Source organism: Leuciscus leuciscus (assembly GCF_965113295.1).
Source record: "Leuciscus leuciscus genome assembly, chromosome: 13".
In the NCBI taxonomy this organism is placed as follows: domain Eukaryota; kingdom Metazoa; phylum Chordata; class Actinopteri; order Cypriniformes; family Leuciscidae; genus Leuciscus; species Leuciscus leuciscus.
In genome coordinates, this window is record NC_138737.1 from 31,354,456 (window position 1) to 31,372,234 (window position 17,779).

Genomic DNA, 17,779 nt, shown 5'->3' on the forward strand with positions numbered 1-17,779 from the left:
AATGTTTTTTTTCGAATGAAACTTGCAAAGATAACTGCTATTGTTTTGACAGAAAATGTATATCTTTATAAACTTATATGTAAGGAATAATCCACGGCTTGCTGTGCATTCATTTTCCCAAAAAAAAAAATCAAATGTGCCCATCTCAAACAAATATCAATGATAATATTGTGGTCAATAAAACAAAATCAATTTGATTATAATTAACATGATAACGTACGTTCAAAACTAAAGTAGCCTAAATTCACCTTTATTTTTATGTATCTGTCAGTCTGAGACTTCGTTGCCATAACGCAATATGTCACTTGCGTGTGTCTTGCTTCGGACTTGACTGACGGGTCTAAATAGTCTAACGGCAGGCTTAACCGTAGCTAAATGTATGCGTTTTAAAACGAAAATGCACTACTATTGTAAACGTAGATGTTCCACGATCAAATGTAGTGTGTCGATTCAATTAAAAATACACATATCACATATTTTAAAATATATCATAATTCATTGATGCCTGTTCATCATGTTTGTTCGACTTTCAGGAGATCTCTCCTGCCAGGCTGTTGTCGAAAATAAGATATTGTTCTTAAGTGACTTGCCTGGATACATAAAGGTTAATTAATTAATTAATTGCAATTTATATGCTACAGTTTTTTGAGTCCAGGAACACATAAAGACTAAAAACTGAGCTAAAAACAGAGCGCGCTGTCAAAGCACGTTAAGACGCTGCTCCGCCAATCTCCAGCAGGGGGCGTTCAGTATTAGCGTCGATAGATAACACCAGTCCGCATGGAGTGAGTGAGTGTAGCAAACGGACTCATGCATGCTTTCCTCACGTTTGATGTGTGCGTATAGTACCAACTTGATTTATGTACTTCAGCTCATGTTAACTGTTTGATGAAGTCAATTTATTATATTGGTTGATATTCCTTGTTTAAGGAAGCTTTACATAGAAGTAGTGATTGATTTGTGTTCATGTATTCAAATGATGTTGCTTATTGTTCATGAAAGTGTTTCTGCTACATCTCATTGTATGCATCTGTTTAGTTAGCCTATTGAATTGTGTTTCTGTTATGTTATATATTGATTTATATTATTATATGCTTTGCTTTAGACCACACACCCATGAAAACACCAGTGTACTCATTTGTGCTTATGTGCTGAACCTTTATTGAAGCTGTGTGGAATTAATGAGGAGAAAATAAAGAATCAAAGAACTTTCATGCTGCTTCTTCCTGTCACTGTAAATTATGCACTGTTAACTTAGTTAAAATAAGTTCATATAGGCCTACTTAGGCTAATTGTTTGTGCTCTGTTTACATGACTAATTTAGCCAACTCCAAATGTTTTATTTGAATCCAATTTGTGTGTGAATAAAATCTGTTAAATAAACTTATTTCAAACTAACCGCTGTACCTGAAAATATAAAACGATCTGTAATCATTACTTCTGTAATCCAAAAGGATGGGAAAATTGATAACACAATAGATGCACTACTTATTTGGGACACAAGCTGCAAGATTGTCACACTATCTCACAAACATAAAAACAAACATTTAACTTTAATATAAAGAACATTTTTCCTTGCCCTCCATCTATCCTTTCAATCCCATCTCTCCATGTATCCTAACTATCCACCCTTCTATACTGTCCTGTCTCGTCTTCTCACACGAAAGAACAAAACACATGCTTCCTGTACTTATTCACCAGGATAAACTCCTGGCAAATGTTTTCCTTTCTGACTTTATCCAGTATTTCTTTGTGAATGTGATAGACTGATACAATGTGAATCTGCAACATTGTGCTTCTCAGCCAGGTCTTCAACCTCCTCGGAGCACCGAAGCTCCTCTCCTCTTCAGCAGAGGCGGGAACAACTACAAGAAGTCGTACAAGTGCTTCTACTTGGTTGAAAAGGCCACGAAGTTCAGGCAACTGATTCCTCAGAATAGTTGCGGCCTCTGAACTGGTTGGGTATGTGTTTTGGAGCTTAAACATGTTCAGCTGCACCTTCAGTGACCTTTGGTTTAAATTCAGGATACTGGTCCACCACAGCAGTGTTTTCAGACCAACCTGATCAAACCTCTCCTTCAGTATCCAGCACCTTGAAGCTGATGACGGTCCAGTGCTAATGTAAGTGCTTTTAAGTGGTGTTACACAGTTATAACGTTAGTCTGTGTGGTAAAAAAAAATAAAAATTTGTCAGTTCTGTGATCGTGCTTTTGAATCGTTGTCAGAATTTTGCTAGCACAAGAAAATCCATGTTCCTAATGTTGTTTTTAAATGTAGGCTAGTATTCCTGATTGCCATGCCATGGTCCTACAACTACTCCCACCATTCAAAGAGAAGTTAGACGGTGTTATCCTTAAAGCAGATAAGTAGAGATTATTCAACAAATCTCATTAATCTGTAATGTTTTATGTTTTGGTTCTGTTGATCGTGCTGTCCTTTTAAAAATTGTTTCAGGAATTTGCAACGCTGATGTCCTGCAATCTACATTTGCCAGTGGAGTCCACACTTTATATTGCTTGGTATGTAAACATTGGGTAGTTTTAACCTAAAATGAAAAGCCATCATTTACTCACCCCACTGCAAAATATGTTTTTCTTAATTAGTGTTTTTTTCTTGTTTCCAGTCCAGATATCTAAAATTCTTACATGAAGAAGCATTTAATAGACAAGTAAAAATTGGATTGTTTTCTGAAAGAATAAGTCAAAATTAAGTGAGTTTATGCTTAAAACAAGCAAAATAATATGCCAGTGCGTTTTAACGTTCTAACCCTAATCAATTTTAATGTTTAGGTGAAAAATTTTATTCATAGAACTATGAATAGGCAACTACATCGAACCACAGTGAAACCCACAATAGTTATTTTAATTATTAATATTATTTATTTATTCATTAATTTTGTTAAAACATTTTTTAATTACAGGTCAATCTCTAAGCGACCAGTAGTGGACATTACGTTTGGAAGGTCAAGGTGTGTGTGAAAGGATCACAGCATCTTCATCACTGGCCTGGCAGCGCTGTTTGCCTCCTCCTATGAGTTCAGCTTGCAGTACCAGGAAGAGGCAGCACCTTGAGTTTGTTCAGAGGTTAGTCATTAGCATATTTGCCATTCATATAAATATAATAAATATAATAATATATAAATAGCTGACTACTGGTATAAACAATATGGCCATGGTTTCCATACTGGGCTTAGCTTAAGCCGGGTCTAGGCCTTAATAAAATTAGGGTATTTAAGCAGCTTTTATAAAAATGTCTAATAAAAAAAAAAAAACATTACTGGTGTACATCTCGAGACAAAACAGTGGCAGTCACATATTTTAAGATATGTCAGTGCAAGTTGTTTTCAGTTAAATGATTAGTGAAAATTCTGTCATTAATTACTCAACCTCATGTCGTTCCAAACCTGTAAGACCTTTGTTAATCTTCAGAACACAAAGATAAGATATTTTTGATGAAATCTGAGAGGTTTCTGAACCACCCATAGACAGCAACGTCTTTGCAACTTTCAAGGTAGTCAAAACATCGTTTATATAATCCATGTAACTACAGTGGTGCAATCTTAATATTATGAAGCGATGAGAATTCCTTTTGTGCACAAAAACAAAATAACGACATTATTCAACAATCTCTACTCTTTCATGTCATTCTCCTACGCTGTTGACGTAGTGTAAACAGTGTCAAGTCACCTTCATTTATATAGCGCTTTTAACAATATAGATTGTTTCAAAGCAGCTTTACAGTGATAATAGGAAAGTACAGTAACATAGATTGTTTAGGCTTTACAGCAGCTCTAGAATAAATTTATTAGATCGACTATTTTTGACCGTCAAAATGCCGGCGGACACAGCTTCATTGAGTTGTTCAAAATCTTTCTTTTTAGTAAACTCTGTGTACACAAACAATGTTCTCAATGCTGGAGTTCATGTGTAGAGCCCCTGGTGATACTGAGAGCAAAGTTTCATGTTGTGTCGAGCCTTCTTAGTGTTTTAAAAATAGCGATTTTTGATGCTATCATAGTCGTGCCCCAAGCACTCCCATTCAAAAGGCAATTTGACCGAAAACGAAAATACGGTCAAACTTAAAAGTGACGTTTCCATCCTAATTATGCTTTTAAACGAAAGTTTGCCTCGGGTAGATTAACAAAAAGAGGTTGCATTTTGGCAAGAGTTATCCTTTAACGCTCTCCGGCCCACTCATCTGCACAAAACAGTGCCTGGTGGCTCGAGAACGCAAACCCTGTTATAGATTTCAAGGTGCAAGCCTTGAAAAAAAGCCAGTGCAGTGCTTCTGGGTTCTACGTCAGAACGTAGGCTTATTATTGGCCGACTCTGGTCGTGTGTGATGACCCAGGAGCTAGCCAATAGTGAGCCTACGCTCTGATGTAGAATCCATAAGCGCTGCACTGTTTACACTACGTCAACAGTGTAGGAGAATGACATGGAAAAGAAGAGATTATTCAGCAATGTTGTTATTTTGGGGTTATTTTGCGCACAAAAAGTAATCTCTTCACTTCATAATATTAAGGTTGAACCAACGTAGTTATATGTACTATTTACTGATGTGTTTACTACCTTTCTGGGCTTTGACAGTTGCAATGACATTGATGTCAATGGAGGGACAGAAACCTCTCAGATTTCATTAAAAATATCTTAATTTGTGTCCCGAAGATGAACGAAAGTCTTGAGGGTGAGTATTAATGACAGAATTTTCATTTTTGGGTGCAAACATGCATTTTAGTCTGGTAAATGTCATGTTTAACATTATCATGTAGTCATGTATGCAATTCACATTGCAAGGCTTGCAATTAAGTTAAATTATTTCTGTCACAAAGGTTTGGGCTGGATTCTGGCAATGTGTGCTCTACATAAACTGAGAGTCTATGACTGCCTTTCCACTGATACTCTGATGGACCTGATGAGGGGATGATATTGTTAATGAGCTGGGTGATGAGTAGACAAAAGTTGTAGAATAAAACTTTAAATCTGGCAACCCCACTTCCAAAAGTTTAGTTAGTTGACAGTGCGCTTGTCAACAGACACATTGAGTTGATGTATTTTAACCAGGGCAGAAGAAATATCAGTTATTGATCACAACATCCAACATTGCATTTTTTTTTCATGTTGTTTAGTTTTATCCAAACAAATTAGTCGTTAAAACCGATATCCGGTTTTTATTTACACATCTTTTGTGCTGTCTCTCTCTGTCAAAATATATAAACTCAGTCCATAATATTTCATTGTTTTTTTTCTCTTTCTTTTCTGCCTTTTAGACGCTTTCTTGACATCAATCCTGAACGTGGATCAAAAACAAAGAAAGGACAAGTAACTTCAAAGAAAACTGGCCAAGTTATGCAAAAAAAAGAACACCACTGTAAGCCTACAGGTTTCCTCACTTCTGCGAAAACTTGCAGACTTTGAATGGGATTTCGTTTGCACTTTTATGGACTTCAAAACAGAAACAGCACTTCACTGCCATTATAAAGCTTGGAAGAGCCAGGACATTTTTTTAAATAACTCCGATTGTATTCGTCTGAAAGAAGAATGTCATATAGACCTAGGATGACTTGAGGGTGAGTAAATCATGTGCTAATTTAAAAATTTTGGGTGAACTATCCCTTTAATTAAGCGCTTAGTGTTACCTGTTTGTTGTTAAAGTGTTAAAATTGCATTTTATGTTTAAAAAAATTCAGCCAACATGTTCACAGAAGGCAATTTTCTGATCTTTGCTTTTAACCAAATGTTGTTTTCTTTTTCCTAGTGTGGCTACTCTTATGAAACCTTAACGTATAATATTTTAATTATGTAATTATAAAAGCAGCATTCCCTGTAAAATACAATTTATTGCTGTAGACAAGTTTAATATTGTAAAAGTATGTGGGTTATACTGTATTTGGTAATTACAGTGGAGTACTGTAAATGCTTTTTACTGTACTAGTGCTGTAAAAATACAGTATGTGAGGAAACTACACACTAGAAGCCTATTAGGCCATGGCATTATTTCTTTTGTTGCTAAAAAAAAGACATGTTCAATAAAAATATAATTGGATCAGTGTAATGTTGCAGTTGTATGTGTGTATTTTACATGGCTCTATTGATTGAAAGATATTTTGAGTTTCAGGAACTAAAAGTTAAGTTGGGCCCGTTAGAATATATAATTTAGTTGAATTGGTATGGAGTAATGCTTACTTAACAAGCTGAGTTAAAATGATTGTTTAAACTAAGTATCTTCAGTTACTGTAACTCGGTTATAAGTACATTCAACTTAAATGTTCTATTCCATTCCATTATGGGCTTAAGTACATTGAACGTAGTCCACTTGTCTTATTCAACTAATGCTTCATTACTTAAAAAATTTAAGGCAACGAGTTACCTTGGTTTTTTTAAGTAGATTCTACTTATCCGGGTTTACAGTGAGGAAAACCGTTCTAGGTAGGGCTGTTGAGTTACTGATGTTATGAGGTATATATATATATATATCAATCATGGGTTTGCATACATAATATGAGATTTTTTACACAAGAAAAAAGAATCTACAGGATTGAATATCTTAATATATATTTTCTTAAATAATTCATTATAATACATTTAAAAAATTCATTTTTTTGTTAGTTATAGGCCCAGGCCTGAGGGATGAAACGAGAGTTAAATTCAACAAGAAAAAGAGGAAAACAAAGCAATAAGCCACTTTTGCTTGTGGATGAAAATGTTTGGATATAAAATAAAGAAATTAACAACATATTCAAGAGATGACAATTTTAGGATTTCGTAATAAAAATAAATAATATCGTTAAGGATATAACGGTGGGTCACATTAGTAGGGTTAAATATAAGAACTTAAATCAACCATAAATGTGTTCACAAAATAAATGGGCAGTAGTTTCTTCAAAAAGACCACAAAATGAGCAAGTTTAATCAATATCAAGATATTTACAGATAGATGAATTAAACGTGTCGTTCAAATCTTTTAAGTTGTTGCGCGTGTGATAACGCGTCGTTGGTCACATGACAACGTCAACATAGCAGATGTCCGGTTCGCATTCATACTCAACGAGATCTGGCAATAAAGTAGCCTACCTACTCTTTTAGCGCTCGTTAAGTAAGTACTTATTGAAATGAAGTACCTACTCATTGAGTATGCGGTTTCGAACGCAGCAAGTGAGTATGAGTAGCCTATATCAAACAAGTAGCCCTCTAGACTATTTTATCCCTTCAGGGAGCCCTCACTCACAAAAGGTTGGAGACCCCTGCTGTACACTTATACGTTCAAAAGTTTGGGGTCAGTTGGATTTTTAAATGTTTTTTTGAATTAAGTCTCTTATGCTCACCCAGCCTGCATTTATTTGATCAACAGTACAAACAACCAACAACAGTATTGTGATATATTATTAGTAGTAGTAGTAGTAGTAGTAATATTGTGAAATCGCGCTGAAGAAATGTCTCATTCCGAACACATCGCGATATTTGGCATCAGTTCACGTGTGCCAGATGTTGGTAAAATAGAAAATAGTATTTTTTATTTCAAATACGTATTTTAAATACATGTATCATACTGCCCATCCCTGCTTGCCGGTGAGCATGTAGGGGGAGAGATACGATTTTCGATCAATCATCGAATATTATTTGAGGTCTCTGTGAAAGTTTTAAAGCAGTCGTTTAGTGCTGCTTTCAGAGCGGTCTCGTTCGTACACTGTTTCTTCATAAATGCCAACACGAAAAATAAAATAAAATGAATAGGGTAGACTGTGTACAGTTTCGACACCTTAAATAACTTGCGTTCGCAGCAAGCACAAGTTGTGATTTTTGCTGTGCACATGCGTATTAGTATCCTCTTTGATCGTGGGAAATTTGAACAACGGACGCATCTCCGATCCGAAGATATCGGAAACGTTGTTTGTTTTTTTTGTTTTTTTTAAGGTAGATGACGTTCACTTCATCATGCACAACGAATAGCTTATTATCCTTATGTGACTGTTAAACGTAACTGGTATCACCAGAAACGTTATTCTGTGCCCTAAAAACTGGTATATTTCATGGTATTGTGTCATGCAAGGTAATTGCAAAATCTAGAGAAATGTGCGAGGTGGCCAGCGGGGGAGACACAGGTGTATCATCAACTGTACCCCCGATAGAATTCTATTAGGTCATACAGTTTAGTTGTTCAGTGTTATGAGGTTAAACGTCGTAATTAGCCAGCATAGGACGCAAATGAAAATACAATTTGATATTTGTGATATTTAAACTGTGTATTATTAATAAATATTGTTTCATATCTTGTTCATGCTTTATACATTTTTAACCAGTGCTCATTTAAATAAAATGAATGAATATAACTATATAATAATTAATTATAATATGGTAACTTTGGTCCAAAGTGATAAACAGTGTATAGGCCTACTATGTTTCATCTGCTTATTTATTATAGTCAAAATAATCCAGCAATTATGTTTTATCGAATGTTATTCGAATTCAAGATGTAGAAGCTCAGATCAATAATGAGGCGTACAGGCCATAAATAACAAATAGACATTACAACATTTTTATTATTCATAAGAATTTAAGTTAATAACATCTAAAACAAAGAATACATGTATTACAGGGCAAGTGTATTAGTATTTTTAATGTTTTTGAAAGAAGTTTCCTCTGCTCATCAAGCCTGCATTTATTTGATCAAAAATACAGAAAAAAAAGTAATATTGTGATATATTTTTACAATTTAAAATAATTGGTTTAAATGATCATTTATTTCTGTGATGCAAAGCTGAATTTTCAGGATCATTAGCCGCGTTTCCACTGTCGGGCCGGGCCGGGCCGTGCTAGTGCGTGCCAGGGCCAGTCGCGTTTCCACTGTCACTTCCGGGGCTTGATCGGGGCTTACTCGGGGCCAACGGCCAGGATTTCTGGCCCGTCGAATACCTTGGGCCAGAGCGGGCCAGCTCGGGCTAGAGGAGTGGTTACGAACAGAGGCGGAGTTTACCTGAGTCGGGAGACGGCAGCGCCGGATGATTCTGTCAGCATTAAAGACTTTTAAAATAATTTAACTCGCGTTCATGTTTGAATGCCTTGTGTTTGTGATGCAAAAGACTATGCGTGCTAACCATTACCATAGTAAACATGGTAAATGCTTGAAGATACGCATAGTAAAAAAACATAGTGAACGCTTGAAGAAATCAGACCAATAATTAAGGCTATCACAGTCATGTTTTTATTTTATCTGTCAGTAGCCTACGTCTCGTCTCTTTATACCGGACTATCATAAAATAAAGCAACTTTTTTTTCGGGAGCTTCCTCAGTTTCTCTGACGGAAAATATCTGTATGGGAGTCGAGAGAGTGCTGCTACAGCTCCTCAGGTCGTATTTTTGGTGGCATATATTTGTAGAAATTATCATTCTTTCTAAATGTGATGTAAATATGTCCTTTAACTACCAGATAAACAGTAACAGACGCGACTGAAGAAGTAAGTGTGTCCTCTTTCTTTTGTGAAATAGACCTAACGGTAATTTATTTCTGAGTGACTAATGTGCAATTTTGACATAAATTAATTCATTATGATCAATGTATCACTTTTTATTTGTAAACCTGTGGTAAAACATCGATGCTTGGGTTTTAAATATTCAAGTAAACAACAAAAATGCCAGCAAACGGCCGCTTTTATCATGTTTGTTTTCAACGCTGTTTCCAGTGATTTCTGATTAGTTTTCTGATAAAACTTCCATTTGTTGGTGAATGGGTTAGTGTGACGTTGTTCCAGAGAGGCGTGTTACGGGCGTGTTTTAGTGAAGCGCTGTGGAGCTTCTGGCCCGACAGTGGAAACGCAGGCCCGGTGCTATTAGCCCGAGGCTATCAGCCCGGCACGGCCCGTTTAAAGCCCTGGCCCGGCCCTGGCCCGACAGTGGAAACGCGGCTATTACTCCAGTCTATCACATGATCCTTTAGAAATAATTCTAATATGATGATTCATTATCAAAGTTGGAAACAGTTCTGCTGCTTAATATTTTTTCATAACCTGTGATACTTTTTTTAGGATAGCCTACTTTGATGAATAAAAAGTAAAAAAAAAAAAAAAAAAAGCAATTTTTAAAAAAATAGAAATCTTTTGTAACAACAATATACACTACTGGTCAGTAATTTGAGGTCAGTATTTATTTTTTATTTATTTTTAAATAAATCAATACTTTTATTCAGCAAGGATGTGTTAAATTGATAAATAAAAGTCGTAAAAGAAGATTTATATTATTAGAAATTATATATTTTTTTTAATAAATGCAGTTCTTTTTAACCTTTTATTCATCAAATATATTAGGCAGCAGAACTGTTTCCAACACTCATAATAAATCAGAATATTAGAATGATTTCTGGGGCTGTTTACACCTGGCCACTTCATGCGTTTTCTCAGATCGGATAGCTATCCGATCGTGAAAAGACCAGGGGCGCCTGTTTCAGAAAGGAGGTTAAGTGAAAACGCCTCGGTTACGACTGTAACCTCGGTTCCCTGAAGAGGGAACGAGCGTTGCGTCGAGAAATGACGCTGTGGGAACGCTTTGCGTGATGACGTCTTGAAGCACATGTAAAATCAGTCCAATGGTGTGGCGGAACGTCAGAGGCGGGTGACGTCACGTACCAGGAAACTATAAAAGCCGGCCCAAAACAGAAAACGAAAGCTTCGTAAAAGTCTGAAGTCGAGCTGACAGGCATGAAGGAGATATGGCAGGGCGACGCAACGCTCGTTCCCTCTTCAGGGAACCGAGGTTACAGTCGTAACCGAGGCGTTCCCTTTCAAGGGAACTCCCGTTGCGTCGAGAAATGACGCTGTGGGAACATCTATACCAACGCCTCCATAGCTACAAATGTCTGTCCTGTGTGAAATCCGTAGAGCAGCACTAGGAAGACAAAACATGAGACCCTGGAGCAGAGTCTAGATCCAGAGAGTAAAACCTGACGAAAGTGTGCGGTGAGGACCAGCCTGCCGCATCACAGACGTCCTGTAATGAAACTCCTGAAATAAGGGCCTTAGAGGCCGCCATACTCCTCGTCGAGTGCGACCGGACAGCCAAAGGAGAAGGCTGCCCAGCCGCCTCATAAGCAAGTGAGATAGCCTCGACCACCCACTTGCTCATCCTTTGCTTAGACACCGGGCCCCCTTTGTTAGGGGACCCAAAGCACACAAATAATTGAGCACTTTTACGCCACAGGGCAGCTCTGTGGACGTAAGCGTCTAACGCCCGCACAGGGCACAGCAAATTATTAGCCTCCTGGTCAGCATTTTGAAAGGGAGGAGGACAGAAGGCCTGCAGAACAACAGGTCTGACCACATTAGTGGGGACCTTGGGGATATAACCCGGTCTCGGATGAAGGAACGCTTTAACCATACCCGGAGCAAACTCTAAGCATGACGGAGCCACCGACAATGCTTGAAGATCCCCTATTCTCTTGAGAGAAGAAATAGCCAGAAGGAAAAGAGCTTTCAGAGTAAGAAACTTCTCAGGAACCTCCTCAATGGGCTCAAAGGGGGCCTGGGATAAGCCTTGTAGCACAAAGGACAAATCCCAAGGTGGCACCCTAGAGCGAACTGCAGGCCTCAGCCTCCAAGTGCCACGAAGGAAACGAGATACCAAAGGGTCTTTCCCCACAGACATTCCACCCAAAGGAATGTGGTAAGCACCTATGGCCGCCACATAGACCTTTAAAGTGGACGGGGTCAGACCTGCAGTGAACCGTTCCTGCAGGAACTCCAGCACTGTACCAATTGGGCAGTGGACTGGGTCCAACCGACGGTCACTACACCAAGAAGTGAATACTCTCCACTTCAGGGCATAAAGTTTCCTCGTGGAGGGAGCTCTGGACTGTAGAATGGTCTCAACAACCTCGGTTGAGAGACCTGACTCTATGAGCTGGGCCCCCTCAGAGGCCAAGCCCACAGGTTCCACAGTTCTGGCCGAGGGTGAAATATCGAGCCCTCTGCCTGGGACAGAAGGTCCCTCCTGACGGGTAACTCCAGAGGATGCCCGTCGAGGAGGGACACAAGATCGGGAAACCATACTCTGCCCGGCCAGCGCGGGGCTATAAGAAGTAGATGGACCCGGTCCCTGCGAACTCTTTCCAGAACTCCCGGGAGCAGAGCAACTGGGGGAAAGGCGTACAGACGTAGCCTCGGCCACGTCTGTACCATAGCATCCAGTCCCAGAGGAGCTGGATGCGTGAGGGAGAACCAAAGTGGACAGTGAGACGTCTCTCGAGACGCAAACAGATCCACTTGTGCTTGGCCAAACTCCCTCCATATCAGCTCCACCACCTCGGGGTGGAGCCTCCATTCCCCGGGCCTCGGCCCCTGCCTCGACAGAGTGTCTGCTCCTATATTCTGTACCCCGGGGATGTAGGCTGCCCTGAGAGATAGCAACTTCCCCTGGGACCACAAGAGGATATGGCGTGCCAAGTTGGATAACGGGCGCGAACGCAAACCCCCTTGGTGGTTGATATAGGCGACTACCGATGTGTTGTCCGTATGTACTAACACATGGTGCCCCCTGAGATCTGTGATAAAGCTCCTCAGAGCCCGGAAGACAGCTAACATCTCTAGGCGATTGATATGCCAGGAACGATGATGGTCTTCCCACAGACCTTGAGACGAGCGACCCTCCAGGATCGCTCCCCAGCCCGTGAGGGAAGCATCCGTCGTTAGCAGTTTGCGACGACAAGGAGCTCCCAACACTGGGCCCTGGGACAGGAACCAAGGCTTCTTCCACATAACCAAGGCACGTAGGCATCGCCGCGTGACCTTGATTGTGCGAAATGGGTTGCCCCTCGGGGAAAACCCCCTGGTCCTGAGCCACCACTGCAGGGGCCTCATGTGTAGCAGTCCAAAAGGTATCACGTTGGAAGCTGCTGCCATGAGACCCAACAGTCTCTGGAACTGTTTGACAGTGAGTAGCTGGCCTAGCTTTACACTTTTCACAGCTGCAAGGATGGAATCTATCTGTGGCGGTGACAGGCGCGCCTGCATCGACACAGAATCCCAAACCACGCCTAAAAAAGTGGTCCTCTGAAGTGGAGAAAGCACACTCTTCTTGGCGTTCAGCCGTAACCCCAGCTCTTTCATGTGGGCGAGAACAACATCTCGATGTTGAACCGCCAACTGATGCGACTGAGCTAAAATCAACCAATCGTCGATGTAGTTCATGATGCGAATACCCTGGAGGCGCAGAGGCGCCAGAGCTGCATCCACGCATTTGGTGAAAGTGCGGGGTGATAAAGCCAGGCCGAATGGAAGAACTCGATATTGGTATGCTTTGCCCCCGAAAGCAAACCTCAGGAACTTCCAATGACACGGACGGATGGATATATGGAAATATGCGTCCTTGAGGTCTATCGTGACAAACCAGTCCTCGGACCTGATCTGTGGCACGATCTGCCTCAATGTTAACATTTTGAACTTGAGCTGCATGACTGACTCGTTCAGAACTCGAAGATCTAAAATGGGACGCAATCCCCCGTCCTTTTTTGGAACTATGAAGTACCGGCTGTAAAACCCGGTTTCCCTGCTGGAGGGAGGTACATATTCTATGGCCCCTTTCTCTAACAGAGTGTTCACTTCCTGTTCCATAACCAGAACCTGCTCGGGGCCCACCACTGTGGGCAGGACCCCCATAAACCGAGGTGGGCGTTTCTTGAATTGTATCTGATACCCTTTTTCCACGGTCTGCAGGACCCAACGAGAAACATTTGACAGTAGCTTCCACGCTGTCAAAGATTCTACTAGAGGTACCAGCCTCTCGAGACTGGTTTCTGGATTTTGTTGCTGTTGAGTAGTCTGTTCGACGCCCTGTAACGGCGAACCGGCAGGGAACGACCAAACAGACTGCTCTAGCACCCTCCTCTGAGGGGGCGGGCATCCCGAGGCCACTACGTTTCCGGGTGGACCTTGAGATATGTGCTCGCCGGAGACCGCTGCGCCCTGTAACACCAGAGGTGGCAGGGTTGGCAGAACGGTCCCCTGAGGGTACCGAAGAGAGACGGGCACCGTAAAAAGAGGTGTTAACCGCTCTGCTTCGGGGGGAACTACCCTCATTTGTCCTGGGTCCTCGGACGTCAGGACTTCTTCCCAGCAGCCTTCTTAGCAGTAATAACGGTCCTCAGATCCGTTCTACCCCTCGAAGACTGCTGGGTTTGAGCGCGCCCTCCGTGTCCCCGAGGTTTTTGTGGGGGAGCACGGGAGGAAACGCTCTGCTTCTGAGTGGCACGGTGCTCAGCGCTCTTTTTAGAGGAGTGGGGCTGCTCCCGCCCAGCAGCCTCATAGAAAGAACGGCGGGGGAGGAGTTTTTGCAATGCAGCTGCCTGTTTAGCAGCTTCCTGAGATTTAGCTACCGCACTGTTTACTGCATCGCCAAATAAACCCACAGTGGAAACCGGAGCATCTAAGAGAACGTGCTTTTCTTTCTCTTTTATATCACTCAGGTTGAGCCACAGATGCCTCTCAGTGGCCACCAGGGCTGCCATAGACCGCCCGATTGATTTAGCGGTCTCCTTGGTGGCCCTGAGAGACAAATCTTTATATTTCTGAATAGATGAATAGTGAGATGTTTGTGGTGCATACACTCTGTATGAAACCGGTTTTCCCCACGATCTCGACACCTCGGTGTGGAGATCGGGGAAAAACGGAAGGCTTCTTCGCTGAGGCTGAGCACGAGATGGCAGGAAGCGTTCGTCGAGCTTACTTTTCGAACGAACGTCCTGCCTATCCTCTGGCCACTCAATAGATAGTCTGTCAACTGCTCTAGTAATAACATCGAGCAGTTCCTCAAACGCATGAGACTGAGGTGGCGAATCCTCAGACTCAGCTTCAATACTCACAACATCCAACTCCTCAGAGCTGGATAGTTGCAGTATTGGTGCCTCTATCGGGGGGGGGAAGAAACCGCAATGCGTGCTTCCACACCCTGATGAGAGGCACTGGATCTGTCAGATTGATGCTGAGATAAGGCAGCCCGTCTGTTTCAGAATGGGAGGTATGTTAAACCTGAGAAAGCAGAGTAAGTCAAGCCCGTTTCTGAAAGAGAGGTAACTTATACTCAGAGTCAGTTACCATGGTAACTTACTCTGTGAACCTAACCTGGTCGGGAGCAGGTTTTCTTCGGTAAACCCAGAGTTTCTTTCGGTCTCCTCCCCTTTTTTAAAGAGGAAGTGGTGTTTAAACACCTCATTCATTCTTTCAGTACATTTTTATTAATAAAATTAATCTTGCTATTTTCTAATATTGCTATTTTTACTGGGTTTTTTTTCCAATTTTTTAAATAAGATGAAGTCTATTAACTCCTTAACTGGCAACTGAATATACAGTAGTAGATTAGAGTTACATAATGTAGTTCTAAACAAATTCTACAGAATTAAACTGTGGCATTTACTGAAAATCACTGAACTCTGTTCATCTGTGCAACAGAAGTTGATGGACCGTCCTCCTGCTGTTCTTCCACTTTGGGGGCGGGGGGGAGAGATAAGACTACCCATTTATACTTAGCTTTAAACTTAGATTCTACTCCACATAAAAATGTGAAAAAATCTGAATGTGTAGATTGTTTGATGTGACACATAACATTATCCCCATCGTCCTGTGAAGATGAGTACACTTTATAACACTATTTGTCATAATTTCTGGTGTATTGAGTAGGCTACTTACAACTGCCTGCAGGTTTTGTTGGGACAGGAGGCTCCAAAAGACAGATATTACCATCGGAATCTGTTGGGACCAACAAAAAACCCAACCCAAAGTAAAATAAATGGAAATATCAAAAATAGCCTATATAAGAAATAACACATATGTAAACCTCTTACATTTTATGAAGGCCCTTGGATCTTCGGGAGTGACTGGCTCTGAAGTCCCTCCAGGAATTCCCCCAGCCAAAAATGCTGCTGCACTGCTAGACACTGGGATGCTATTTAGTTATTTAATATGTCAAATATTTGTAAATTCAGGTAGCCCTACACCCATGATATGCTCAAACCTTACCTGATTGAATTATGTTCTTATATTTAATTTTCAGCTGCTGCCATGTTCTTTTAATACCTGCAGGATTGCACCCATGAAAATTAAAATTAGGTTGAATGACATACTGTTCTTCCAGTTTCACCTCTGATATTATAACAGTTGGGTAAGTTACTCTAAAATAGTTATTAATTACTAACTACAAATGACATCTTCAACCGTGTAATTAGATTCATGTAATAATGACTATCTTTAGAAAGTATTGGTCTACTTATTAATAAATCCCATATCAACCTCAACCACTTGAACAATACAAGGAGAGACAAGAAACTGCACTTTTAATGCTTTCAAATAAACAATATACAATTGCATGGATTATTCTTGAATTGACCAAAGTGTGTAGAGGGAGAAGGTTACATAAAAAATATACCTTTTAAAAATGTATGTTAAATATACAGAATTGTTCTATAGTCTAATGCAATTACATCAGATTTTACTTCAAATTACAGAAGAATTAAGAGTAATCCCTTTAATTAAATGACAGTATTTAGATGACTTGGTAATTAATTACACCCAACACTGTATAACTAATTAAAATGTAAACATACGCATTGACTCGAGCAACTATTTTCTCCCTAGCTAACTCTAGTTGTCCTTCGCTGCTGCAGCCGATATTCAAAAAATAATAATATGTCTTCTTACGCTTGCAGAAGCTGGTGAGAAATATGCAGACCTCTTTTTGTCTGGCGCTGTTACCATGGTGACTCATAATATCTGCACTCCATTGATAATGGCTTTTTATAGTGGTGGTGCACGCGCTTAACTCAGAGTCAGTCAACTCAGAGTTGATTGAACTAACTAATTTCCGCTGTTCTGTAACCGAAAACTCAGAATTTCCCATCTCAGGGTAAGTCAACTCAGTTGAACCTCCTTTCTGAAACAGGCCCCAGGGGCCCGTTCTTCGTACGTCGCTAACTCAGTTAGCTGGATTTGATTGTTGGAGATTTGGCACGATCTTGGATTGTTTGGTTCTTCGACGCTCATCCTGGACTTGCTGTCATAGCAGCAGGTGCGCAAGCTTAAACCTGCTCGGGAGCAGGCTTATTTCATGTTAACAGGATTAGATCCCGGCTTTATAAGCGGAGGTGATACGGGAAGTCTTTCGCAGCCATGTCTTGTCCGTTTTTACGACAAAAACCTGTCGCTGAAGGTGGTCTCACGCTGCACAATCCACTGCCGCTTTCTGAGCATGCAGCCTGACATCAAACAATTCACCATTTACCTTGGAGAAGCGAGTCCAGAATATATCAAATAATACAAAAAGTAATGTAATCAAAAAGTATGCAGTTGACTGATTAAAAATATCTTAGATGGTGTGTGACTCCATGTCCTACATCACAAATGTGGAAGCAAAATTGCCTGGTTCTGTGCATGACTCCAGGATTTTCAGAGAGTCACATTTATGCACATTATTTGAACGTGGTAAGGAAATATTTAATATCAAGCTCACTGTATTACATACATTTATTCTGAGCCTAACAAAACTGCATTTTTCCAGGTGCTTACGACGGGATCCTGCTTGGTGACAGGGGCTATACCTGCAGGCAGTATTTCATGACGCCATTCCCTGACCCAAACCCCGGACCACAAACCCGTTTCAATGCAGCTCTAGCCAGGACAAGGGCACGCATTGAAATGACCTTTGGGCAACTAAAGGAAAGATTTCAGTGTCTGAGGGTTGCACCTGACAGGGCCTGTGACATTATTGTTGCATGTGCCATACTCCACAATAGTGCCACCATCAGA